At 43.1% G+C, this 26,191-nt stretch overlaps 1 long non-coding RNA gene across 7 annotated transcripts in view; it reads left to right on the forward strand.

Annotated features, from left to right (window-relative positions):
• The first annotated feature begins 2,577 nt into the window (after nt 1–2,577).
• The window catches only part of LOC107053812, a 125,059-nt gene continuing 101,445 nt past the window's right edge, over nt 2,578–26,191 (forward strand). For all 7 annotated transcript variants that reach the window (XR_006939815.1, XR_005861302.2, XR_005861296.2 and 4 more), the window contains exon 1: nt 2,578–2,773. This is a non-coding gene — a long non-coding RNA (uncharacterized LOC107053812). The remainder of the gene's footprint in view (nt 2,774–26,191) is intronic.

The raw sequence follows: 26,191 nt of genomic DNA on the forward strand, positions 1-26,191 counted from the left end.
AGCCCTGAAAAAATACTTACCACTTGTTTTGCCAGCAGTTTTCAGAAAGAAAATTGAAGTCCTGATTGAAGTTCATTTAGTAACTTTCAGAAGGGAGCGTACTTGACTTTGTGTCTTCACCATCATCATGGGGGATCGCACCATCCCCAGCCATGCCGCTCCCTTTGGTCATTCCACCCAGGCTGTCTGCTTTCAGCCAGGATGCTCCTGCCTGCCCTGCTCGCCTCACCCATCTGCCCGCCCAGGCCTGGCTGCTGAATCCTGCTCTCCACGATGGTGGGAGCAGCGTGCTTGCTTTCTCAGGCCGGTTAAGAAGAAAACTCAGTCACCTAGGAAAGGGTTAAATTAGTTAGCTGCATCACTGATTAAACAATCTGCAGCATGTTTACGTATTTATATTCAAGGAGTTTCTCAGTTTTCTCTTTCTCTCCAAAGAACAATTGCAAACACTGCTCTTCCAAGGTTAACAACTTCCAGCCCATCGCCTCTTTCACCACATCATTTCAACCCACAGCTTTCTGATTTGATGGCTCTTAAAGGTTTAGAAAGTTTAAATCGACCTTGACCTGCAAACATATGATTTACAGTAGATGATATTGTTCTGGAAAAACAAAACTTCCGTCTTGAAGCAATGCTGCATCGAAAGATTTACATTACTTCTCCCAGGTCAGGTCCCGGTGTGTTTGCTGACACCGTACGCTGCTTTAATTCCTCCCCCATTGCTTTTGGAGGCGCTCTTTCAAGAGTGACGCAGAATCACGATATGAATAAATACATCAGAATGTGGTCGACCTTCATGTTGTCATGATTGTGAAGGTAAATTGTCTGATCATTTGTCTTCAGGTCTGTTTGTAAAGTCCCAGTGAATTCCTCAAATACATGTTAAAAATACTCAGACAGCAGCACCACGAGTTACCTCCAATGTGCGACATCTGTTTGTGCTGGAAGGAAAAGGTCCTCGTGCTACCTTAGAAATGTGGGAATACATTCTGGCAGCAGCTTCTGCGGGGCGGGTTTGGATCACGGGGCATTAACCAATTCATCTGGAATGACGAAAGGATGCCTTTCTGGCGTCCCTGCAAAGCCTGATAGTTTGGAGCAATATGTGTTAAAGAGAGCAGGCTGGCACTGGAGTGTTCCTGTTATCATTGCTCCCGTTTATCTTTTTTTTTGGCACGCTCCTTAGGAAACAGCAGAGAAAGAGAAATATGGAATTGAACCCAGCAAATTTAATTATAAGACAAAGCCACCCACCTTGCTTTCAGGGTCAGGAAGTATAATCGCCTCCTTTTGACGCAAGAATGACTTTAACAACACACGTTAAATGAACAATTATTTAAAATAAAAGGAAATGACCTTAAAAACAGTCGCAGTATCTCAGGCTGCAGCGCTGAGAGCAGTGCAGAAAAGCAGCCCGCTGTGCACCGAGGGCACACTCACCATCGAGCGTGCTCCTGCAACGTGCCCTTCCAAAGACAAAGAGAAAAGGCTGCGAGATGCCTTGCTGGTATTTGATCTCACCAGCCTTTTTGATTTATGTTTGTTACGTTTGGTGTTTCTTCTTTTCTTTTTCGGGGGGGGGGGGAGGGAGGAGTGTCGGGGAAGACCAAATCTTAATGCCTAAAGCCGCTGTTTACTGCACAATGGCACTGTGACCTTGGATTTTTGCCAGCAAATGGTATTTTAATGAACGCTGCAAGCAGCGGAAACACCAGAGCGAGCGCGTTGGCACCAAGCGCGTACCTAAGGAGAATGGAAAGAAAAGAGCTTTTTGCTACAGAATCAACCCTTTCCTTTTCCTCCGAAGCCGCCCGCAGTCACATGATGGTGCACGCGGCGCTCGGGGCAGCGCACGACTGCCTGAAATGGGAACGAAATTAAGCAGGTCCGCCTCCGCCCCGCGCCAGCTCGCAGCCTGTCGACGCGCTGCCTGTCCGTATCCCTCGCAGCGCATCTGTAGAGCTATTAAATTGGATAATCCCTCTGGCCTTTGATACATTTCTGGACATGATTATTTCATTACTCGCAGTATATCAGTAGGATCATAATAAAAAGGACTTCTGACAACCTGCCAAGAGTTTTGTGGCCTTGTAAACACAAAAGTGCTCTAATAAAATTTTATTAAGTGTTAAAAAGTCATAAAAAGTGAAATAACATAAACTACAAAATTTACTGTCCTCAGCAAATGCTGAAAATATCGTCCATAGTAAAATTAAATTAGCATGTAATAGACAGAGAAGCAGAGTGGAGTGGGTTTAAAAGAGGATCCAGGAAGGGGAAGGAAAAAAAAAAAAAAAAGAAAGAAAGAAAGGAAAAAAAAAAAAAAGATAGGGGGAAAAAAATAGAAAAGACAAGGATTGCACTTGAGCTGAACGCGCGGCCCGGCGCCGGCTGACGGGGATCCCCGCGGGCGGGGCGCGGGCCGGGCGCCAGGCGGCGCTGTGGGAGCGGGAATGCGGCGGCCCCGCACCGCGCCTGACCCCGCAGCCCCGCGGGCCGCTCCCCCACTCCAAAGCTGCTATTTACGGGGCTTTCGCGTTTTCTTGCAAATCAAGACCAAAAAAAAAAAAAAAAAAAGAGGGAGAGAGAGGGAGAGAGAGAGAAAAGAAAAGCAAAAAAGATGTAGAGAGCAAAACAATGCGGGAGATCTGGGCTGCAGCGGCAGAGCGGCTCCGGGAGCTGCTGGCCGCCCGCTCCGCACGGGCACGGCAGGGACAGGGATAGGGCGGGGGGCACGGCCGCCCGCAGCCCTGAGTGCCGCCGCGGGAGCCACGTAAGTTCACGCTTTCATTTGCTACGGATGCTACTGAGCGAGAAGGTGCGGCCGGTGGACAGGGACCGGGACAGGGACAGGGACAGCCGCGCACGGCCGCTCGGCGAGGGCAGTCATCCCGGACTCGCACGGGTCGTCCCCCCCGCCCCCGGGCCGGGCACGGAGCCGGCGGCGGCCGTGTGCGGGGAGCGGGGCAGCGCCCCCTCGGCCGGGCGGTGCGGGGCTGCGCGCCGGCCGGGCCCCCTTCGTCCCGCAGGGCAGCCCGAGGTCCCAGGAGCACGCAGCCGCTCGCAAAGCCGCCCGCAACTTAGCCGGGGGGGGGCGGGGAGGATAAAGGGAGAGTAATAAGCCAGGGGAATTGACTTCGGATTTGCGGGTAGGAAATCTGTTGAGTTTCGTTTTATTCTGGGGAGAAGGAGAACTGATTCTCATGTGGCAAGGTTGATGTTCAAGGCCAACACCCCCCCGCAGGAGAAGCAGTGCCTGTGCCCGGCTTGTCTGCGAGCCCGGGCTGGGGCACGCTGGAAACGGGGAGCGGGTTTGGGACACGAAGTGGCTGAAAGATCCATAGCACGAGCAGGGACAAAGAGTGCACTTCTCATTGAGGGGAAAGAAAAATTAAAATGAGGTTATTTTTAATAGAAAATCCAGAATTCCGTAAGTAAATGGCATTTAAAATATTTTGGATCTGTACACTGCATAGTAAGGTGGTGTTAAAAAAAAAAAAAAAAGAAAGCACCAGCAGCACTGTGCTCTATTTTGAGTCTCATGAACGAATGGGAAAGTCGGAGGTATAGCACTAAGCAGGGCTTGCTTCAGTTCCAGTGTCTTAAATTAAGTGCCGTTTCTAATAATAGGTGTTTCTGTTTGTGCATAGACTTGGCTGGAGCCGTGCGCATATGTACACCATACAGCCATAAAACGTATATTTATCCCACAGACTCAAAAGTTGTTGTGGTTTCTATGCGCTTGCGTTCACCAGCTCTGATTTTAAAAGTGAGGATATTGTTGTGTAATTCATATGAAGTCTTTAGTGACAAGTAGTAGAAATAAAATGCGTTTGAATAAATAGGAAAAATACACTTGGCTTTCCTTCCGTCTCAGATTTTTCTGTGAGGCCTCAATAACCTCACAGTAATGGCTCCAACCAGGAATGATCACAGCAAACTGCGCTTTTTCAGCTGCAGAAAAGCGCCCCGTCCCATTGTTACTGCGCTGTGAAAATCTGAGCCCTGAAGCACCTATGGAAATGCACGAGTTTTCACTGGGACCGAAATAATGATTTTCTGTGCCCTCTAATGAAGTTTTCGGTCTTCTGTCACCAGATATAATGTAAGGACTGCAGAAATGCAAGCAGAGTGTAGCAGCAATGTGATCAAAGCTTTGAACTTCTCTGCATTAAAAAGCCGCCGAAGCATTGCAGAGTCCCACGGACATGTGGCTGAGGGGTGTGAATGCCTGCATCACTTTGAAGGTTTTAAGCGAAACGAAGGGGCTGTGGAGGCACTTTGAGTTGCTGAACGGCTCCTCGGGATTTTGGCTTTTGGGAACGCTCCTAAGAACTCCTTCTTTATGCTGTGGTGTGCAGAGCCACGCCAGTTTATGCTTAAATCTGCTTCGTAAGCACCCAGCCCTGCCATCCAGCTCATCAGCTGTCTGCTATTTCGTGCTGCACTCCTCCTGACCATGTATATGTGCTGTACCCCTGTGTCTGAGCCCGCTTGTTCTGTAGCTTCGTGGACACGAGTCAGATTTATGTGCTTGTGTGTGTAGGAGCTGGGCTTCAGTGGCGAGAGAAACATCTCTGTTTCTAAATCGGGTCTTCTACTGTATGGTGGCTGTATGCGCTGCATAGCATTGCTTCGGCAGCCGAATTTTTCTATCAGCTTCACGCAATGTAACGCTCCAAGAGGCAGACAGGGCAGGCAGCTCTACGTTGCATTTAAATGGGCACCATAAAGGCTCGATGGCCAAGTGCCCGATGCTGCGCCCCTTTCAATGTCCTGCAGCGGGAGCTGCACCCCCAGCTCACCCGGCAGCCCCACGAGCAAAGTGCCGCTGCCAGCCAGGAGGGCCCCACGGTGAGGAGGAAAGCACAGCTCCAGCAGCACTGACAGCAGGCCAGCTGGGTGCTGGCTGGGCTCAGCGACCAGGGCTGCACATGTGTCACTTCTGCGGGGTTCTTTAAGTGCTTGCAGAATTTAAAGGCACGCACCGCCTGACAGGGGCCCATCTTGCAATACATTAACCAGATCTCTCTGAGTTGATTAATGGCTTCGGGCTTTTGTTGTCGGATTTTTTTATTATTATTATTTTTACTGTAATACAGCTGGGCCCTATGCTACAGAAATAGATAATGGGAGAAACCTTGGCTCTCCCGAAGATGGTCACAAAACTCATTGCCTTCACTGGAGTCACGTTTTCATTGACCGCGTCGTAATATTTGGTATTAACCATATGGGAGAGATTTAATATTGGCTTTTAGAAGAAGCAGAATTAGCTCCTCTACAAATGATTTGCATGGGTTGTTATCAGTTTATTTCTCCAGGTAATATAAATGGCAACACTAAGTATAAAATAGACTAATAGCTTTGGAACGTTTTGATTTCCTCTCAACTACAGTGTAGTTCAACTGAAATCTTAACTTCAAATCGACAAACTTGCACTGCTGTATGTAAGACCATCAGGTCTGATCTGGACCATGTGAGATCATGGGAAGACATTCAAAGGCAGAAGTGGCTATTTACGTCTCATGACGCTTTTTAGGACCGTGGAGATGTGCAATTATATGTGCAGGATGCATTAATACAAGAGGCAGTTAGTTAAGCAGGAGAGGCAGTAATAATTTGCAGCCCTCACCCTTGTACATTTAATGGTATTGGTTGGGCTTCCCCTTGATATTTTAAACGGTTGCATCGTAATGGGCTTCTTAAAATCTGATTTAAACCATAACACCAGGATGGAACATTCTCCTAAAAAATGGGGGGGGAAAAACTGCTGGCCTCCCAGCCACTCCCACAGCCATCATTTCACAGACAGTTTTTTCTGATCTGTTAGCCTGCCAGACAAGAATGGCATCTATCCAGTGTAAATATTACATTTTCAACATTTGGACGGTGTTTTGAGCAATATTTCTCATCCCCTGAGAACATATTCTTTATAAATACAGCATTATCTGCAGTTCAGAGTTAAATTGTGGTGGGAGGTGGCTTTATAACGTGAAAGATAATTAAAGAACTCTGTGTATGGGCTCACTTACTCTAGAATAAACCTTCTTCCTTTCAGTTATTTTAATTTACAGCGAAAATGACTTAAGTACAGCATCAAACACACTTTTTCTCTGGAATAGGGAGGATCCAGACATGATTTTGAAGGAATAACTCCATGTGTAGACAAGATCTGTTGCTACTGTTCAGCAGCACAATCTGCTCTGTGCCTATCTTAAAGTGGAAAGCCACACTAGCATCCCTGGGACTTTGTATGCTCATTGGAGTAAATCCTTCACTGTGAGTATTCCAGTAAAAACCCACAGACAGTGCCAGATGCTGTCAGAGCTCCTCACTGGAAACAGTTATGAAAACGAGTTGATCTCCATCCACAGCAAGTGGTGGATTTTCTTAGAGAAAGAACTTGTCCTGAAATTCCCATCTTTGTTTTAAATCCTTCTCTTCCTCTTCAGAGGGAAAACAGGCAATATTTTAACCAAGACCAAATAAGTTTCTTTTTACTCATGGTTCTTTAACTAAAACCAAGTTGGCTGCTTTGCACAGACCTGTGCAGGGGAGGAACTGTAGCCGACATGGCAGTTTGATCACAAGCTTTAGACTGGTGTGGATTTACACAACTGAATTATATGCCCTGAAATTTGTGTTTACAATGAAAAAAAATCTGACCTATCTTTAACTACAGAAGCATTGCTTAGGACTGTTTTAATATTTACCAGATACAGCCCATTGAACAGGAACAAACATAATCCTGAAAATGCTGGCTTCACATTTTCCTGCTTGTAGGTAATTTTCCATCCTCATAACCTGCTGTTGGGAAAGAATGTCCTTATTTCCTGGCTTTGAAGTACAGCTTCCCACCTTCCCTTCAGCCTGCGCCTCACCATACTTTGTGCCTTGTGTTTGCCCAAACCCAATAAAATGTTATCAGCTGCATTGTGACTCTCGTTTGAAACCTCTGCCTACAGACACCCAAGGCATTGTTTTGATGGTACACTAATGCCTGGGGCATGGAGCCAAAGTGGGAAAGGAGCCCTGCCTGCAGAAGGAGAAAAGGAGTTGGAGATTTTTATAATGAAGAGCTAGATAAGTAAAAATATGGCTTTCAACCTGGCAGAAGGGCTTCACTATTGGCCTGAAAGAGCAAGGCGTCCGTGCGCTGGGCAGCTCCTGGTCACAGCAGAGGCTGGCTGAGGCCCCAGTGGGCAGCAGGGTTTTCTCCCAAGCCCCACCACAGCCGTGCTGGGTGCCATGGCCCTGCACCAGCTCTTCCTGGTCAGAGCTTGGCCTTGAGCTTGCAGCCTTTGTAGATGCAAAAATAACCCTGCAAATATGAAGCCTGAGTAAACTAAGGAGCTTGCAGGAAGCTCAAAAATAATTGTTCTGAGAAGTGTGATCCGTGCCCATCAAGTGTGTACCTTAGAGGCCTGATAACAATGCATTCAGTGCAAGGCAGTGTTAACTCTTAAATGGCAGGCCATGCCAGTAGAAATAACTGGCTAAACTGCTTGTCCTGCTGGTGGAGCCAGTCCACTGTGGAGGAAATGTGAACTTCTCAAGCCTTAGTCCTTGCCATTGGAAAGGGAACATCGCGGTTTAGTGCCAAGGCATCTCATTCCTGTCCCTCTGTCCCCTGGAGGCTGCAGTATGCACAGAGCTGAACCAGAACACGTCTGGAGTGCCCCCGAAGTTTGTAGGGTAAGCCATAAGCACAAGGAATATGGATGGATCTACTGCTTCTATTTAACTGCATTGTCTGGCTTATGCCCTCATTACAATAAAGCAACAGATGTGGAATGCTATAGGAAGAGGGAAGACAACCTGTAGCAAAAGAATTGGGCTACCTATAAGGTAGTGTGAATGAGATGGTAAGGGACAGAAACCTGCCTTGTCTTCGTCCTAGTATGCACAGTGGTGAGGCCACAGCATAGATTGGTGCTCTCAGAAGCACAGACCTGTTTGGAGCAAAAGCATTAGTTTCTTTTGTTATTGTTTATCTGTTTTATGCTAACAGTAACTGCAATATTTTGCCAGTAAAGAGTTTTGTCTGAGAAGTGGGTTTTCATACACAGACCATACCACCAGTCACATCAGAGTTCCTGACAGTCTAAGGCAGAGATGAAGTTGAAAATACAAAGTTCTGGTCCTTTTGGACAGCGAAGTCTCCTCTTCTTGTATCACTGTGCCTGTAGCAGATGAAGCTCTTTATCTGCTCCTGTAACATGGGAACTGGAGCCTCTCTGCCATCCTGCACTTCTCCCCACCTGGGGCTCTTCAGCAGCACCACTAGCATACATTCCTTCCCTGCTAAGTGGACAACACCTTCAGTCTATTAATGAGGGATACCATCTGTTTGCCTCAAAGCTCACATCACTGCAGTGTGAGCAGAGCTGGCAGAATTCTGAGCCCAGGCTGGAAGGTATGTCCCTTCAGGTAGGTACTTACACCAAAGTTTTACTGTGTGAGCAAAGTATCATCCATTCTCTACTTGCCATTCTTTAGCATGTCCACCATGTGAAAGCCAGAGCTGGTGGATTAGGAAGAACAGCTGAAATATCTCTAATGAAATCCATTGCTAGAAAATGCTTTGAAGTTGTATAGCTGCTCTTTCTTTTCTATGATTTCCAAATGCAGAAAGGAAGGCAGAAAGGAAATATATATATATATATCTCAATGTTAGAAGCATCAGTCCACATGTTTAATTGGACAGCAGTTGTGTATGTCATTTCTTCTTATGATTACTGAAGCAAAGAGGGGGAAACAGAATTTTCTTGATGGTAATAAAACATTCATTGTTTACTTTTGAAATCAAAAGCACTTGCACAATATTAGCAAAGGCTAAGAGGCCAACATATTTAAGTATTTAAAAATTTTATTTTTATATAGTTCTGTACTACTATTGATGGTGATCCTGGATGTCACATGGATCTCTGAGGGCTTCTGAAGTACTACCATAACTTTTCATCATCATCCACATATCAGCAACAGCATCATGGCCCCAAGATTCTGGAGTTGAAGAAGCATTTGGGCATCTCTCTCAGAGATGTGGTTTGAATTTTGAGTGGCCCTGTGTGGAGCTACGAGTTAGAACTGATGATCCTTGCAGGTCCCTTCCAACTCGAGATATTCTGTGATTTTGAAATCTAACAGAATCTTGCTTACTTTAATTTATTCCCATTTCTATCGTGTGGATGTTTCCCCCATACAGAACAGGAAGAGAAGGTCTGTATCCTCAGCTTCAGTGAACTGATTCCTCAGACCTTGCTAGTATGCTGGGAACTGCAATTTGCTAACCCCTTTGAGGAAAACCAGTATAGTCTTTGGTGGTCTGCACAGCCAGTTTTGCCTCCTAGCTTAAGAAAATACCATTTTGATTGAGTTTCAGCTTTCTCAGCTCTGAACATCAAGCCCAGGTCTGCAGATGCCCTTCTGAGCTGTTTGCTCTGAGCATTGCACACGTTTCCCCTGAAAACACAAATAGCGGCTGGCACAAGATAGACCCTGCAGTTGGTACAGTCGGTGAATACCAAATACTGCATTCTCCAGTGTACTGTGATCAGACCCTGTAAATGACATTGACTCCATAACTACAATTCAGTGTGTTTCAGGGTGCGTTTTAGATCACGACTTATGCTTTGGAAAAGGGCAAGACTATCTACCAAAGGCCACATTCTGCTTTCTTGACACAAGTAAGCAGGTTCTTCTATTGATTGCTGTAGGAAAGATATTCTGAAGTGTGAGCAGACCCAGGAGATGATGAAATCCTGGTCCTGCACTTAGTTCTACAAGCTCCACTGGGCACAAAGAGGCTGTGCGTGGCTGCTGGTTTCCTTCAAAGGGCTGATGTAGATAGCAGTAGGTGCCTTGGCATGTGGTGTAGGTTAAATAGTAAGTTTTAGTTTAGCACTGAAAATATTTTGAGTCTTTATTCTATTGTTGGCCCACTTTTCCCATTTCTTTTATATACAACTACTGGATTCTAACGTACTGTATGAGACAATAAATTGGAAATCAAAGGTATATCTGCAAGAAACTGCATAGTAGATGAGTAAGAACTACAAATCTCACCTGCTATTCTGCCCAATGACCCAGAGAAGAGAAAGAAAATAGAAAGAGAACTGCTGACACTTGTATGCCCACATAAAAATATTTGAATAGAAAGCTGCTTATGGATATTTTGTATTAAAATCCTCTCCTGATAATAGTTTGCATTTTACTTTTGTTCTTTTATATGACTGTAATATGTCCAAACCATTTTCATTCATTGTTAAAGAGATATTTCCTCTTATGATTACATCTAAGTACAACAAAATTAAAGCTTTCTAAAATACAATTACCTGGAAAAGGGAATTGGTGGTACAGGTTTTAAGCACAGCTCCATGAGTGACATCTCTGGCATGTTGAAATAATAGCAAATAAAGGTAATTGCTACATTGTTTGAGAAGTGAAGGAATTGCCATTTTGTATATGACTACATTACAGTGTTCAGATAAATTACCTGATGTAGATCAGTAAGATGGGGCCAGCTAACTTTTGACTGTCTTATAAAGGTCTCAAAAAACCATCACGCTCCTCATCAAATACTCACTGAAAGGACATTTCCCTGTAATATGTTGAAATAAAGAATAGGTATAGGTGGGTCCTAATTGCCTCTGGTGGCCAATGGGATGTCACATGAAGTGACTTTATATTAATTGGTTTTATTGGTGATTTGTTGGAAATTTGGTCAGCTACAGGAGAATATTGACATGGAAGATTTTGGTGCAAAGCTGTAGAAAACAGACCTTACTATTGACGCTTATGTGCATTTCGTTAGCAAAGAGGGGATACTACAATGGAAAGGACCAGGAGGAGACTTCAGTAGTTTCCTTAATTTCTTTTCTGGATGACTGTTGCTAGAAATAGTGTGATTACAGGGTAAATTCTACCTGATTACCACTTTAGCCTTAATCCTCTTCACATATCTGTCAATAATATATATCCAAATATTCAGCAGTGTGTGACGTTAGCTGTGTTCTGGAACTAAATATTACCTCTTCGTAAAAGACTTCAGTGATACAGCATTGCTACCAGAGCTGGGCAAAATGCTTCTGCCAAGTATGCTATTTATCCAGAAATTTACCTAAACAAATATGTATCTTTTAATTCCCCAAATGAAATAAAACACTGTGGGTTTTTTTTCTGTGAACACCCTTCCTAAATACTCTGCTCTTCTTGTTCTCTTTTTTTTTTTTTTTTTTTTTTGCCTTTAGATTTCATCCTAATGAGTCAATACAGACATTTTTAATTGTGCAGCATCTCTGAATATCTAGTATTGATTTCAGCATTTGTAGTGTGTAGATAGAGTCAGATTTGCTTGTGCTAGTTGTTGAGAATTGAGGTAGGGATTATTTCCTCTGAGTGTTTCATTTGCAGTGAGCCTGCACCACTCCGGTCCTGTGATGAAGCTCTTCCTCTGTTGCACCATCCCATCAAATCAGGTTAATACACTGCAGCCCATGGCCACCCCTGCTACAGGAGTAACATTTTAAAATGAGAGGTCCTGACAATTCAGAGAGGGGGATGAAATCCCATCACAGAAAGGAGCTTTTCTTTGCTCGTTCCCATTAAGTTGCCCAGCTCATTGAGGACAGCCGTTCACTGCATGCACACATCTGGCCCGGCCTCTCTACATGTAACATCATTCATCACGATCTGTCATGTTAACCTCGCTGCCCACACTGCCACAGCATGCTGCAGAAAACTTTCCTCTCTCAGCACCTTACATTTCACTCTCTTGTAGGCATCCTTTGTTCTCTCTAACAACAAAATGGTACCATTCAGGAGCTGTAGCAACATGATTGGTAGTGGCACAGCATGCTTCTTTGGTCATCGACAGATCTGCAAGTGTACAGTCATGCTAGGATGCCTGTGGTGTCATGCACTGCTCCAAAAAAAAGGGGGGGGGGAGGAAGGAAAAGTAAATTCATACTTTCATCGTGCTTTTTAGCCTATTGACTTTAAGATCTCCAGATACATGCTAGGAGAAACCAGTCTGCAGAATGATAAACTGAGACAGAGTATGACCTTGCCTTTACATGGCAATCAGCAGTGAAACTCAGATTTTCTTCTGTATAAGTCCACTGCAGTCAGGTATGGCGGCTTCCAGAAAATATAGGGAATCTGGAACAAATTAATGAATCTGAAAACTAATGAAGTAAGAAAAGTATTGGTTATTTATTGATTAGTCCAGAAACACGCTACGAATTATTAAGTCTCTGGATTGTAAGAGCAAAAAGCATAATTACATTTTATTTCGTTGCTGCTATATAGGGTTACTGTGAACCCTGATAGCCCCAAACACTATTTCTGCTCTTTGAATACAATTTGAGAATTTTCCATGTCATACTGCAACCCTGCCAGCCACGTAGCTCGGTTCATTGCAAGTTTCTGATTCCTGAGACCAGAATCAAACAGATGGAGGTGTTGTGCTGTTTGTGAAAAGGGAGGCTGTGAGGGCAGTGCTTCCCAGGTACAACCACCAGGCAGCCCATGCCATTGCTAATAAGTTCTCTTGATCTTGCTTTGCCACTTCACAAAACGCAGCAATCCCTGACGTCAGGCCATCAGTATGTTTCTCAGACAGATTGGTTATCTGATGTGGGCTGTGCCTCCATGTGGAGCACAGTTATGCTAGGCTGCTGCTCAAAGGCTGGTATTTTAATTTTGATTTTTATTCCATTTTCTTCTGCTAAAGGATCTGCTGTAGGCAATTTGCAGCCAAGCTTCCATTGCTCATACTTAGCTCATACTTAGGGAGGAACAAGCTCCTTGCTCATGTACTGTAATGCTCCAGACGTTTCATGAGCAGGCAGGTATGGGGAATTTGAAGTTCTTGCAGACCTATTTTACTTTTTTCTTCTTTTTATTCCCAAAGCTACTCTTTGCCTCCTGTCTTCTCCAACACTTCTACCACTTTCTCTGCTGTCTGTTCTAGATGGCTGCATTAGGCTGTCCTTCTCCAAACAAAAATACTTCATTTTGCTTCTTTATTTCCTCCATCACGTCCTGTCTGTCTTCTGAGTCGTCTCAACTCTCTTATCTATTAGGCCCAAAACCTTGGCAACATCATTAGGTATTTGCTTTCCTTTGCCAGTCTGTAGTCTATTGCTCAGTATTATGGATGATTTTTCTGTAGTACATCTATTTTTCATCTCCTTCTGTACATCTTCTCTCTGTCCTGTTATTTATGGCAAGTTTTGTTGTTGTTGTTGTTTTTGTTTGTTTGTTTGTTTTTTGTCTTTCAGTAGCAGCCTACTAATCACTTGGATCACTTTTGGACTTGGGCAAATTGCAATTAACTCAAAATAATAACTAATAAGCTGTCAAGGTTTACTGAAACAGCACCAGCCAGTTCTGCAGCACTACACTGCAGACTAACGCAGCACTGGTTTATTCACAAATACCAAATTCACCCACAAACTTCAAAAGAAGGTTTATTTGGTAAGGACCCAGTCCTTTCCTGACATGCAGCAGCAGTTGTGGTGCTGTGCCCTGAATATCTTGCTGCTGGCCTGCGACAGTCTGCAAGACACAACTGCGATGAAATGTGGATCCTTCCAAGACATTTTATGCTTGTCAGGTTGGCAACAAATTTGTGCTGATGATAAGACTTGTCTGAGTCACTAAGCATCGCAGGCCTGTTTCTGTTTACCTTGCCAGCCCATTTGCAGACAGCTGTTCTCCAGCAGGAGACAATGTTAAAACAAACACGCACATGGAAATTGTCCGTAATAATTAAAATCCCAAGGCAGCAAGTCCCTTAAATACGTGCTTAACTTTGTGTACTCAGGTGACTGGTCTAAAGCATCTACTGAAACATCTTCAGCAGTTGTCAAACTTATTAAAATGTCCTTAAGCTGATAAAAGAGTGAAAAAAAGTAATTACTTTTGTGTTCCATGCATATGTCATTTGGTAATGCCCACATGGCTGCAGAGTGGGTGGTTTTTGCAGCTGTCTTACAGTTTCTTTCATACTTTTGACTCTTCTCTCCTATTGATTCTTTGACAGTACTTCTGCCTGCCAAATTCTCAATTTGCTGATAGTTCATCTTTTCCTTCCTTATATCTTCTGGTTTTTTATAAAAGGACACTTCATTCACTTTAATAAAATTGTTTGTACGTCTTATCTTTGTACTCAAGGTTCTATAACTGATCTGCTTTATAGGAATAAATGTGTTTATTGGATGTTTTTGGATATTATCATCTTGGTCACTACAATCAATATTTAGAAGATGGCTTTCCTGGTATTTTGTTGGTATCCATTACAAGATTAAGATTTTTTTATGTACAGAAATAGGAGTAGATATCTGTAGCAACTAATTAATCTTGGGGAAAATCTAGCCACTAGATGGATTATAAATCCTGGTGTAATAAAAGGTCTTAATTAAGAGACATGACTTATAAAGTGGATATAGCCAGTCATGGACTCAAACATTTTCTTCTGACATAGAACCCTTAGCACACCTTCTTAGAATCATAGAATTGTAGAATCATTTGAATTGGAGGGGATTCTTAGAGGCCATCCAGTCCAACTCCCCTAAAATGTACAGGGACACCTACAGGCCCTGTCCAGCCTGACCTTGAATGTCTCTATGGACAGGGCGTCCACCACCTCTCTGGGCAACCTGTGCCAGTGCTTCATCACATTCATTGTTAAAATAAATAAATAAACATATATCCAATCCAAATTGTAGTTTTAGGGATAGAGTTGCCTAAGAGGAAGAGGTGTAGGACTCTGGCCAGCCTTTACTGGAAGGCTCTTCTCGCCATTACTGCTCTGTCTGTAAGTTTAGCACAAACTCAAGATTAAAAAAAGCAGATATGATTCTCATGTTGATTTTAGTTGTTTTTCCACTATGCTTCATTCTTATTCTGAGTGGTACAGAATGTGTATGCTGAAAATGCTTCTAGGATCCAAGTGTTGACAACTTCCTCCTCACAAAGCTTGCCTCAGACAGCTGTGTGTCAGCCAAACCTCTTGCCTGGTCCTTGGCTCCCACACAAGTAAAGAAGAGCTGAGCTGCTCCCTTCCTCCCCTCACAAACACCCCAACCTACCAAGGTGGTCTGAGGATATACCAGGGAGGGGATCTCAGTATCACACTGTGTATCTCTAAGGAGAAATTATCCATGTCACCAAAAAATAGAAAAAAAGGCTGTGCAATGGTTATTGCCAAGTGCCATTAACCTGATATCCACAAAAATCTACACCATGGCATGACAACAAATCGATATTTCTGTGTATGATGAAGCACAGTGGAGCCATCTGCTCTCAATGTGTGGCCTGTGTCTCAGGCTGCAGGAGCATCTGAGAAACTTGTTGCACATTTCTGAATGTCACATCTCTACTACAGATGTTGCCATCTGCGTAGTAGTGTGATGCTCTGCATCTTACATACCATGGCATTTGCAGATTCTTAATCTCTTTAATGGGTGTTTTTAATCACGCTGGTTGTCAGTTGCGATCACCGCTTTTCCCTTCCTGACTGGGTGGCATGAGACATTAATGCTGGTGGTTCGTCCATTGCTGCAGCAACTTTCAGAGTACCTCAGCCACCTGAAACACTGCCATCTGAAAAAGAAATATGTGTATATTGTTCCCAATGCATCACTCCCAGAAAGGGCCATAGTGGGGACAGGGCACACTTCCCCCAGTTCCCACAGCTCCCCCTGGCTGTCCTGCTGTGCACGGGATGGGTCCTTCTTTTTGCTTGAAGGCAGTCTCTAGGAGGAATGTAGGGGAAATTACCAGATCAGAGAGCTGAGCATCAGCTAAGAAACTGAAATCCTGGATTTCATTGTTGTGGATGATGTTCCCACACAAAGACTCATAAAAATCAAACTCCAGGCATTAGGAACTCTTAGCCAGCACTTATAAGACATCACAGATGCTTATTATCATGTCCACATTGTACAGTTTTTGATAATCTGTGATGTAGCATAGATATAGTCACAGAGACTTTCCTTACCTGCATTTATCATTCTGGAAAGATCATGTCTATTAATCACAGATAAGAGCACAGCCTATTGTGTCCCTGACAATTAGAGCTCTCTGCCAGCAGAGCAGACACAAATGCCAAGCTGAACAAAATGTAAGATCTCTTTACAGGCTTTTTGCAGAGAATCCTGTACACACTATAAGCGCGGTCTTGAATTTTTGTACTGTTGTGCAAGCAGATCGTAAACAGCTCTAAATGCTGTCCCTTGGGCAGGGACAGAAGGGCACAGATCTGCTTCTAGCAGTTGCACAGATACATTTGCAACTTTAAAAAAGCTTGGGGGGTTGCTTTGTTTTTGGGAGATCGGGTGAAGGAAGCTAATGGTCATCTCAGCTGTGTGGGCTTGAACATGCAGGAGCTGATTCCTGCAGACTGGAAGCCCCATTGGAAGGTCCCACTGCAGAGGTGAAGGGAACAACTCCTGGAGCTGGGCAAGAAACCTTGCTCTGGGGCCACGGACTTTTCAAAGTTGGTAACAGTTGGCTCTTATGTGCTGGGATAAGGCCAAGTCAGCAGCAGAAGGAAAAAAAGAAAAAGAAAAGAGAAAAAAAAAAAAAAAAAAGGGATAAACCTTTGTAAAGTGTGAGCGAAAAAGAGAAATAGAAGCCATAGCAAAAAGAGCAAAGGGAACAAATCAGTGGATGCATGAATCATAGATCTGACCTGGAATTCTGAAAGTCATGCTGTGACTCCTCTGAGTGGGTGGAGGACAGCAGAGGCATCCATTCAGGTCTCACTTGATTCAAATCTGAGACCCTTCTGCTGGGCTGTGCTGTCTGCCCATCCCCTTTTATCCCTAGGTGTAACAAAATGGAGCTAAGAAACCTTGCAGCACAAAGGAGTTGTTGAAACTTTCCCTTGAACATGCCTCATTGTGACAAATAAGCATGAACCAAATATCTAATCAGAAAGTTCCCAGCCATCAGAAACAACCTGCCTGTTTAAACCCGAGTGAGGGCAAACCTTTCAGCATTTGGGTATGCATTTTACAATTTAAACTTCACTTTGCCTAGGCAAATGCTACAAAATAGTATCATTGTCAGAACACAACAGTTATCTGTTACATAAATAAAGTTACCATAGCAGAGTGTCTAAACTTCTTCATCTGGCTTTGCTAGCTTCTGAAGTACTAAGGTAATTCAAAAAATACATTGATCTCCCTGAAAGAACAGATTTTTTTCTGAAGTTCATTATACGTATTCCTTTTCCTGTACTCTTGCACACTGTGGTGAGAAGATGTCTGGTCTTCATCTCTGAAACAGTAGAGAAAACAGTAAGGCATTAAAGTGGCTTTGGGGTACCCAGGACTCTGTCAGACCTGTTCCCTTCAGCTTCCCCTCTGAGAGAATGTGAGGGCAAAGGAGAAGCTGGGGGAACCCAAGCACATCTGGGGCTCACCTGAAGGAGGATTGGGCACAGCAGGCTCTCCCAAGTCTCCTCCTTCAGATACAGCCCTAGGGCTGCTTCACTGCAAATAGTAATTTATGACAGCAACACCTGGTTACATCTATAAGAATAACGTGTTTGTGAGAATTAGTATATGCTTTTAGAGTCTTCCAATGGTCATAAACAGCATTTTAATTTGTTTCTTAATGTCCCCGAAGAAGTTACCTGCTATGTGAGCAATTTAAATGGGAAACCCAAAGCAGTGTTTTTCAAGCCCTAGCAAGATATATAGTTCTGCAAACAAGACAAAAAATGACCTGATTTTTAGTTTTTCCCCTGAACTGACTTGTAATTCATTTCTGCAAGTGTTGTGAGCTCTGAGTGAGCTTGTTGCTGGAAGACCAGAGACAGAGAGCACATTTTGAGGCTATTTGTTTTTTGGAGTTTTACAGGTTTAAAGAGAAACAGAGTTTGCTCTTGGTTGATATATATTTTCCCTATATTTATTTTCAAATCAGCTGCGTTTTCTGCAGAAAACAGCACTTGTATTTTCTTTCCCTTTTATAGAAGGACGTATTTATATTTTTAATGCAGAAATGTTGCCATTCGGAGACTGGAAGTTCTAGGAGCAAGGTTGCAGCATGTGTGATTGGGGCAGTTGTGTATATTCTAGCACTGTGACAAGAATCATAAGTATAGTAACTAACATGCTTGTGAACAGAGAAGCCATTGACATTCTGGATCCCGATACAAGCTCTTCTGCAATGTCCTTTACTTGGGCACACTGCTTTCCAAGTCAAAAATTCACCCACTGCTCCTGTGCCTGCTCTCACTGCCATGTATCTTTGGAGTAAATCCTCTGGCCAGGACAGTGACATAAGGAAAGAATTCAGCTCTGTAGTCCTCATTTCTTGGGAGAGTGACTGGTGGTAGGAAGGCTGACTTCTCAAGTCAGGTGAGCAAAGCTCCCGAGGCACCTCTGGAGAGACGGAGGTGGAAAGGATAGACCAGGAAGGGAAAAGGAGAGGATGAAGCTGAACTCTTAGGATGATCTCACCTCTCAGGCTAAATGCAGATTTCCCCAGGGGGGTGGCGGAGTCACCAACCCTGGAGGTGTTCAAGGAACATTTGGACATTGTGTTGAGGGACGTGGTTTAATGAGAACCGTTGCTGATGGGTGGATGGGTGGACTGGATGATCCTGTGGGTCTTCTCCACCCTTGGTGATTCTGTGATTCTATGATTCTAGATAATCCATCTCACTGGCAGAATGTAGTAAATCTGCACACTCCCTGTCTGCCAGGAAAGATGTGAAGACATCAGGAGGGCTGTCTTATGAGCTCCCTACCTGGTGTGCATTTCCCACCATGAAAGCCTTCCTCTTAGTAAATATTTCTAAAAAGAGATGCTCTGGTTAAGGTAAACATGCTTGCAGAAGAAAACCTCTGAGGATCTGATGGAAGGAACACACAAGTACTGTGGACCAAAATAGCACCTACGTTCTGGCTAATTTTTTTTGTGAGGGATGTTGTGAGGGATGTTGTCACCAGCAGTTAAAGCTCAGAAAATATCTTCTAGACAGTTCTCTGAAAGTGAATTAATCATACAGCTTTTGTTGAAAATGAAATTAAACACCAACTTTTCTTTGAGATCTATTAGCATGGTTTTTATCTGATTTATGAAAGCAAGCATTTAGTTCTAAGAGGATAACCAAAATAATCCCAACTATGACATTATAGATAAGATCCTAAACTCATCTGAAATCAGGATAGATGTTCTCATTTAGTTAAGATGGCAGAGGGTTTTGTAGAAAGTGGCATTATCACAGCATTGTAGACTTTACCCTTGTAAATGAGATTTTACCTCACCAAAGAAAACCTGTCATCCCATCAACAAATCCTCACCAGTCATCCCATCAGGGCTCTTAAGAGGCTTCTGATGTTCAAAGGAGAATCGTGAATGTTATGGGTGTTACAAGATAATGGTAGTTTTTTCATCGTTACATAGCATAAGATCTTGTGATCATAGAATCATGGAATGCCTTGGGTTGGAAGGGACCTCAGAGACCATCTACGCTTTGCCATAGGTGGGGTAGCCAACAATTCAATCAGGTACTGGATCACGTTGCAATGATTCTGAGCTGTTATTTTTGGGGTGAAGTTCCTCCTTTCAAAGCATTCAGTAAAAATAAAAGGCAGACTGACAACTGATGTTAACTGAAACTTATGCATTATTTGCACACTCTAGTCCTCTTAAATGTTTTGATTGAAAGAAATTTACCCTTATATAAATAGTATTAATTATCAACTGAGTTCTATATAGTTTAGTGCCTTGGAAATGATCTTGGAAATGCAAGATTTCTCTCTATCTGAGAAAAACTTTCAGAAATGTCAAGCGGAGCAAAGGAAGTTGGATATTAGGAAGAATTTCTTCTCAGAATGAGTGGTCAGGCGTTGGAACAGGCTGCCCACTGAGGTGGTGGAGTCACCATCCCTGGAGGTGTTTTGGGAAAGGATAGATGAAGCACTTAGGGACATGGTTTAGTGGGCAACACTGCTGGTAGGTGGACGTCTGGACTGGATGATCTTAGAGGTCTTTTGCAACCTTAATGATTCTATGAAGTCCATTGAAAAGAGAAATAAGTAAATAGTTCTAGAACTGGGAATGTTTGGGATATTGAAGAAAAGGCATATCTCTCTGTCACCAAGATGAGTCAATGTCCTTCAGCAGAGGCTGAAACTCATTACTTTCTCATATCTGTTAGGTGACTCGTGCAAAGCAAGCTGCCAGTGCTGATGCAGTTTCCAGTTAAAAATGGGTTATCAAGTGCGTGACATGATTTTTCACTGCTTTACACAGTGATTTAGGAACCATAGTGGCTTAAGCTGAGCCACGTTGTAGGGGCAGAAAAGAGAAAATCAGATTTATGTGGTTTATGGCTAATCAAAGGCGTTTGAACCTGTTCTACAGATAAAGCAGATTTATGTTTGAGTATATTTACATTTTTACTAAAATATATTCTTACTCTGTCACTGTTTTCAGGGACATGTCTACCCGCAAGAGCAGGTGTGCAACTGAAAATGTCTGAAAATTCAGTAATAAAGTATCTAGAAACATCAACACTGATCAGATACCAATGAACTTTATCTGGGCAGAGATTAAACTATTGTTGACCCAATGCAGACAGCACCTAAATATGAAAAAAATCACACTGCCATGGTGCCTTCATTTGCATCAGCCCAGCGTGACATCACTGGGGTAGACTTGTTACTTACACTGGCAGAGCTAAGGTGGTGCATGTAATGGAGCTGCCTTAAAGACATATTTAGGAAATCTATCATGAAGCCATGATGTTGACAGTGTTCAGGATAGTTACAGGCCTCGAAGACCACATACCAGGGAGCTCAAGGCAAAGCAGTCTGCCAAAAGTAAACAATTTTTGCCTAAGTTGCTGTATTCCTTGTTCTGTAACACAGGGGTGAATGGCTGGAGAACCAGTGACATCAGCTCTTTGTTGAATAAACTTCTAAGAGTACTTAGAAACCCTCCAGGACTATCGCATTGCTCCCTATGAGTTCTCCCTCCTACTGAAACCTTCTTATCCACATCTTCAAGGAGAGAAACCTTTTGTTGATGTTCTTCCTCTTCCTACGCTTTTCCCAGATTTTACTGGGATAAAAAGGTCATCTCCGCTCATGCAGCTGGAGCGTCTCATCCTTTCTGAATAACAGCAGGGAAGAGGGTGCTGAGGACTGGAAAATCCTCAGTCTTGTTTTGATGTCAGTAAGAGTTTCACAGTAAGAAGTTAAAGCAGCAGTTCTAGGCTTAGAAAGGACTCTCGTGACACTGTTTTTAGAAAGAGCATTTGTAAATGTCATGTGAGCTGAACTGAGATGCAGTACTTAAACTTTTCATTGCTTTTCATGGCAGAGGAAAGAAGATATTATAAATATGTAAAATAAGGCAGTAGTACATTAACATAAATAACACTAATAAATTGTAAAGCTTTGTAGAAAACAGAAAATTGCTAATGGAATAATGCACATTTGTTGATTCTTGGAGCAGACACTGGCCATACATCATGTACCAAAGCAAGTGCTAAGAGCACTGGCACATAACAACATTATTTAAACTACTTTTATGGGTGAGATTAAATAGTCATCAAAGCAGCCTATACTGAGACTGCTGATTGGTTCCAAAAGCAACTGATTCCTTTTTCTAGTTTTTGTTTGCATATAGGAGAATATCACAGGAACTTTGGTGTTTGGGGCTCTTCTTAATATTTACATCCTTAAAGCAATACCTTCCTGGCAGTTGATCACCAGATTACCAGTAATGAAAACTGCCCTCCCAAAAACTCTAGCTTAGAGGTTAAAAGCACAAGTTCCAGCAGTTCCCTGCTGTCAGCAAGGGTCTCACTCAGGCTTGCTAGAAAACCTCAAGAAAGGATTATCGTCTGGTTTGTCACTCAGTGTTAGCAACACCAGGAATGAAAAAAAACCCACTCTTATGAGCAGAAAACCTATTGAATGGCATACCAACAGACAAGGCACGTGGCAAGCCAGGTGTTCTGGCCATACTCTGGTACACTCTGCCCACCCCTTCTTGAAAAGGTATGAAAATAGAGCCAAGCTGAAGGGATGAACTGCAGGTTGAAAGTCCTTTGTTGTTGATGGTCTTTGTGCCAGATAAAATAAATAATAGAGCTTGATGGTATGGAAATTTCCATATTCTTCCATACATTGAATTTGCTTATGGTTCACTTGGCATGAGTTTTTGTCCCTTTTGGCACTAAATGAGCTTTTAAACTGAAAGCAAATTTTGATATTAAAAAAGCTCTGGCTGTAAAATGGACAAATTAACAGGAGTGAGCTCTTCCACAGAGGAGAAAATGATTCATTAACTGCTCTTTCACCATTGTAGAAGAACCCATTTTTGGCTTGTCCTCAGAGAGTCCAAGGATGCTTATAATACAAGCAGCGTTTAGAAAAACTTCATTACACAGAGAAAATTCCAGGCTTCAATTTTTCTTCTTGAGAGAGTTCAGTAGCTGCTTCATTCTCCGCGTGTGTGTGTGTGTATTTATACACAAAATTAGGTTCTAGCAAAGGGAAAGTGCATTTATGCAAAAAGCAATTCATCAACCACTTCTGTGCTTAGAATTCACTGAGGTAATTTAGATACTTTAATGGCAAGGTAGTTTGGGTAAGGTACGCAATAAATGTTTCCCCCAATCCCTCCAAACAGCTAAAGTAATGGAAAATGCGTGCTGTAAATGAATCTTTTCAGTAAAGTAATTCTTGTTTTAATTATTTATCAGTTAGAAAATATGAAATATAATGACATAGCAAACTTCTTTGGAACCTCTTTTCGTGTTGTGGGAACACTTTTACATTAGCTGGAGGTTTATGCTGGCTGTAAGTAAAAGGCCAACATAATGCAGTACGTGGCACTAATCTGTTTCTCGTAACATTAAATGAGCGGCAAGCAACTACCTCTATGAGAAGACCCTTTGGATCTATTATTTGCAATATTTTCGCTGTGGCCTTGACCTTAGTGATGTCAGGCATATATTACTTCTCCGCTATAATTTATTATTGACATCATGGATTAAATTTGTTGTTTCAGCTAATGCAACAGTGCAAGCAAGGTAGATTGTGAAACAAAGCCAGCTGCTGAAATACGAGGCTTGTCAAGTATAAATTTACAAAAGATATTCAGACTGAGCACAGAAGACGAAAATAAATGGACAGAGAAGCTGTTTTTGACAGACTGCAAAGGGCTGGAGACTTAAACTTGAACATTGTAAATCCAAATGTCACAAAACACTGCTACAGAATGTGAGACGTGTCTATTTCTCAGGAATATAAATGGTGATATGAAACCAAACTTCCAAGATGCTGTGCTTTTTTGAGAAGTCTATCACTATCTCCTGATAAGAAATTTAGTGATCTTTTTCTCTCTGCTTTAAAAGCAGAGAAATTCATCATTTAAATTCAGTGACCAATATAATAACTGTATTTGGGGCAAGAAGATTGTAAAAATAGCAGAAAGTAAGTTTGTATAGTTTTCTGTTTTTCTAGAAAAATACTTCCTACTGAGTGGTATGTTCTCTTGGTGAAATTCAGTCAATCACATCTAACTAATTCTTCCTTGGGTATTCATACAGATAGGTGACATTTTTCCAGTTAAGTTATGTATCTGTGGAAGAGCAGCACTACATAAAAATAACACCCTTTATGACACGTTACATCCTTCCCGTAAGTCAGGATGTGCCCTGCCAGGTTGTGCTGCAGCCCTGGATGATGGACCACCAGCAGCAGGACCCAGCCTGCCGGGCAGTGGGCTCACGCAGCCCTGTGCCACTTGGAAGCTCCACTTCCAAGTCCACCACTGGGGAAGTGAGGAGCAGAGGCTGCAAAAAGAGGGGCACTATGCAAACCGTAGCCTCCACCTCAGAGGTTTTCAGCTCTGTGTTTGAGTCAGCAACAAGCATGCGCTTCCTCACATCTTTACAGCTTGATGGAATAAATCCAACTTGAGGAAATTAAACTCTGACTCCAAGACCTAAATAAGTTGTCAGCGCAGATTTAAGAGGAACATATCGTAGTCACAAGACCATCAATGAAGCAACTGTGGGTTCTACCAAGACATAAATAAAGGGCACTGCTTTGGGACAGATGTAGGACAGGAATGATACTTTTTTTGTGTGATGTTTGGAATTCCTCCAAAACAACTCATTTACCAGAATCCCTTCATACAGTGCAAATCTAGTGGTGACCTTGCTGAAGAGATGGCTGCCTCTGGCAGCAGGACAGCAGAGGACTTGAAGCAGTATACGGCAAGGCCAGGCTTGTTTCAGAAAGGTGCAGGGTTTCTCTTTTTTGCCTCTTTCCTTCTTTTTATCTTTCTCTTTTTCTCTTTCTCTCTCTCTCTTTTTTTTTTTTTCCTACCCCAAGCTCCCCATAATTCCATTTTAATTATGCAAGTGCTGATCCAAAAGTACTGCTTCCTATTTTATTATGTTGGCCTGCAATGTTAGAGGCAGGTGTTGATGATATGGCTGTAGAAGTTGAACCTTCCCACCAGTATTCCAATCCATTCTGTTGCAGTGTGGCAGATGGCAGCAGAGGGGCAGTCTGACTAAATGAGGTCTGACATGGAAGTGCATATGAAGTGAAGGCGTGTCATTGAATTCCTCCATGTGGAAACAATGGCATCCATTGACAGTCATTGTCACTTGCTGAATGTTTATGGAGACCAAGCAGTGGATGTGAGCACAGTGAGGCTGTGGATGGTGAGTTTCAGCAGTGGAGGCAGGCAGTGGCTCACCTCTGCAGGTACAGATTTTTACAACCATGGCACGCAGGCGCTTGTTCATCATTGGCAAAAATACACAGCTAATGGTGGTGACTGTGCTGAAAAGTAGTGGTTTGTCGCTGAGAATTTGCTCTATCAAATAGTGTTATTGTGCTTTTTGTATCGGTTGTAGTTTCCGTGGAAATAAATAGGAGACATTACTTTAGGAGCAACCTACATAGATTTGAGAGGGTTAAAGCAAGGTTCTGGCAGATGGCTAAAAGCAGCATTAGGACAAAAGGACTTTGGCTTTTTCCTGTTGTCTCAAAAGTGCTTTGGATTGCTGTAGGCCAGCCCCAGCAACACCCCGTGCCCGCTGGGTGCAGGCACCTCACTGGAGCAGCCCAGGCACACTGTGCTGCAAGAGGTAAGAGCAAAGAGCAACTGCATGCCACACACTTAGCATTAATTTTGATTCATTTTGCAGATCAAGCATGAAATGCCTTTTGTAGTTCTCTCTAGCACTAAACAATTTACACCGGTTTAGGCTTTTCCAATCTTAATATCAATTACTTGTGTCAATTCAGATGGCAGTCTAATTTTGGCAGTGCAGCATTCAGCCTATACATCGATTTCCTCTAAGCTCTGCTTTTCTGGGGAAATCTTTTCCACTGATGCACCTGGCCAGCAGATGTGGCTGCGCTATTATACGTGATGCAATTAATCTGGAAGGCTGGCGTCACGGCGCTCTCCGTGATGCTGGGGCAGCATTATTGTGATTCATTAGTGTCACTTCCTCGGCAAGCTGTAATTGGCACTGCTAGATTGTTTCTGCGAGAAGCAGTCGTGGAGACAGTAGGAAAAAGAATGGCATATTTTCCTTTCTGAGGAAAACAAAGGTTATCCTTGTTTACGCATCTAGTGTAAATGTATAATGAACAAGCTCCATCTTTAGTCTACCTTTCCTAGCTCACAAAAGCCTAGGTGTTAGAGGACGGCGCTGAGATGCATTTGCCAGACAAAAAAGTGTTTCCTATTATTAATGGCTGGAGGAGCCCTCTGTGTAATCAAAGGGCACAGCTGCGGTGATATACGGCCAGTGACAAACGGGGAGATCTTTCCTTCTCACTGCTACAAGCTCACCAGCTTGCAGCCAGCAACTTCCAGCACTGTATATCTGCAAGATAAATAGCATGAGATATGAATATACGCAGTGCTTACAGTCTTGAGAAGTATTGTTATATCCCCCACATCCAATCATTCTAAATATGACTCGAATGCATTTTTCACCATTTCAGGGCTATTCTTGCTGTTTGTAAACGGACGCCGTTTCTGAGCAGAGATTTAAAGCCCTCTCAGGGCGCTGCTTTCCACGCTCTGACGGGGAAGTGGGTGCCCGCACCGCCGTGGTGTCAGCAGCTCTCGTGAGATTCATCGCCCTCTTTTGCGGTGACAAGCAGCACTGAGCTTA

Source organism: Gallus gallus, chromosome 7, assembly GCF_016699485.2.
Source record: "Gallus gallus isolate bGalGal1 chromosome 7, bGalGal1.mat.broiler.GRCg7b, whole genome shotgun sequence".
Taxonomy (NCBI): Eukaryota; Metazoa; Chordata; class Aves; order Galliformes; family Phasianidae; genus Gallus; species Gallus gallus.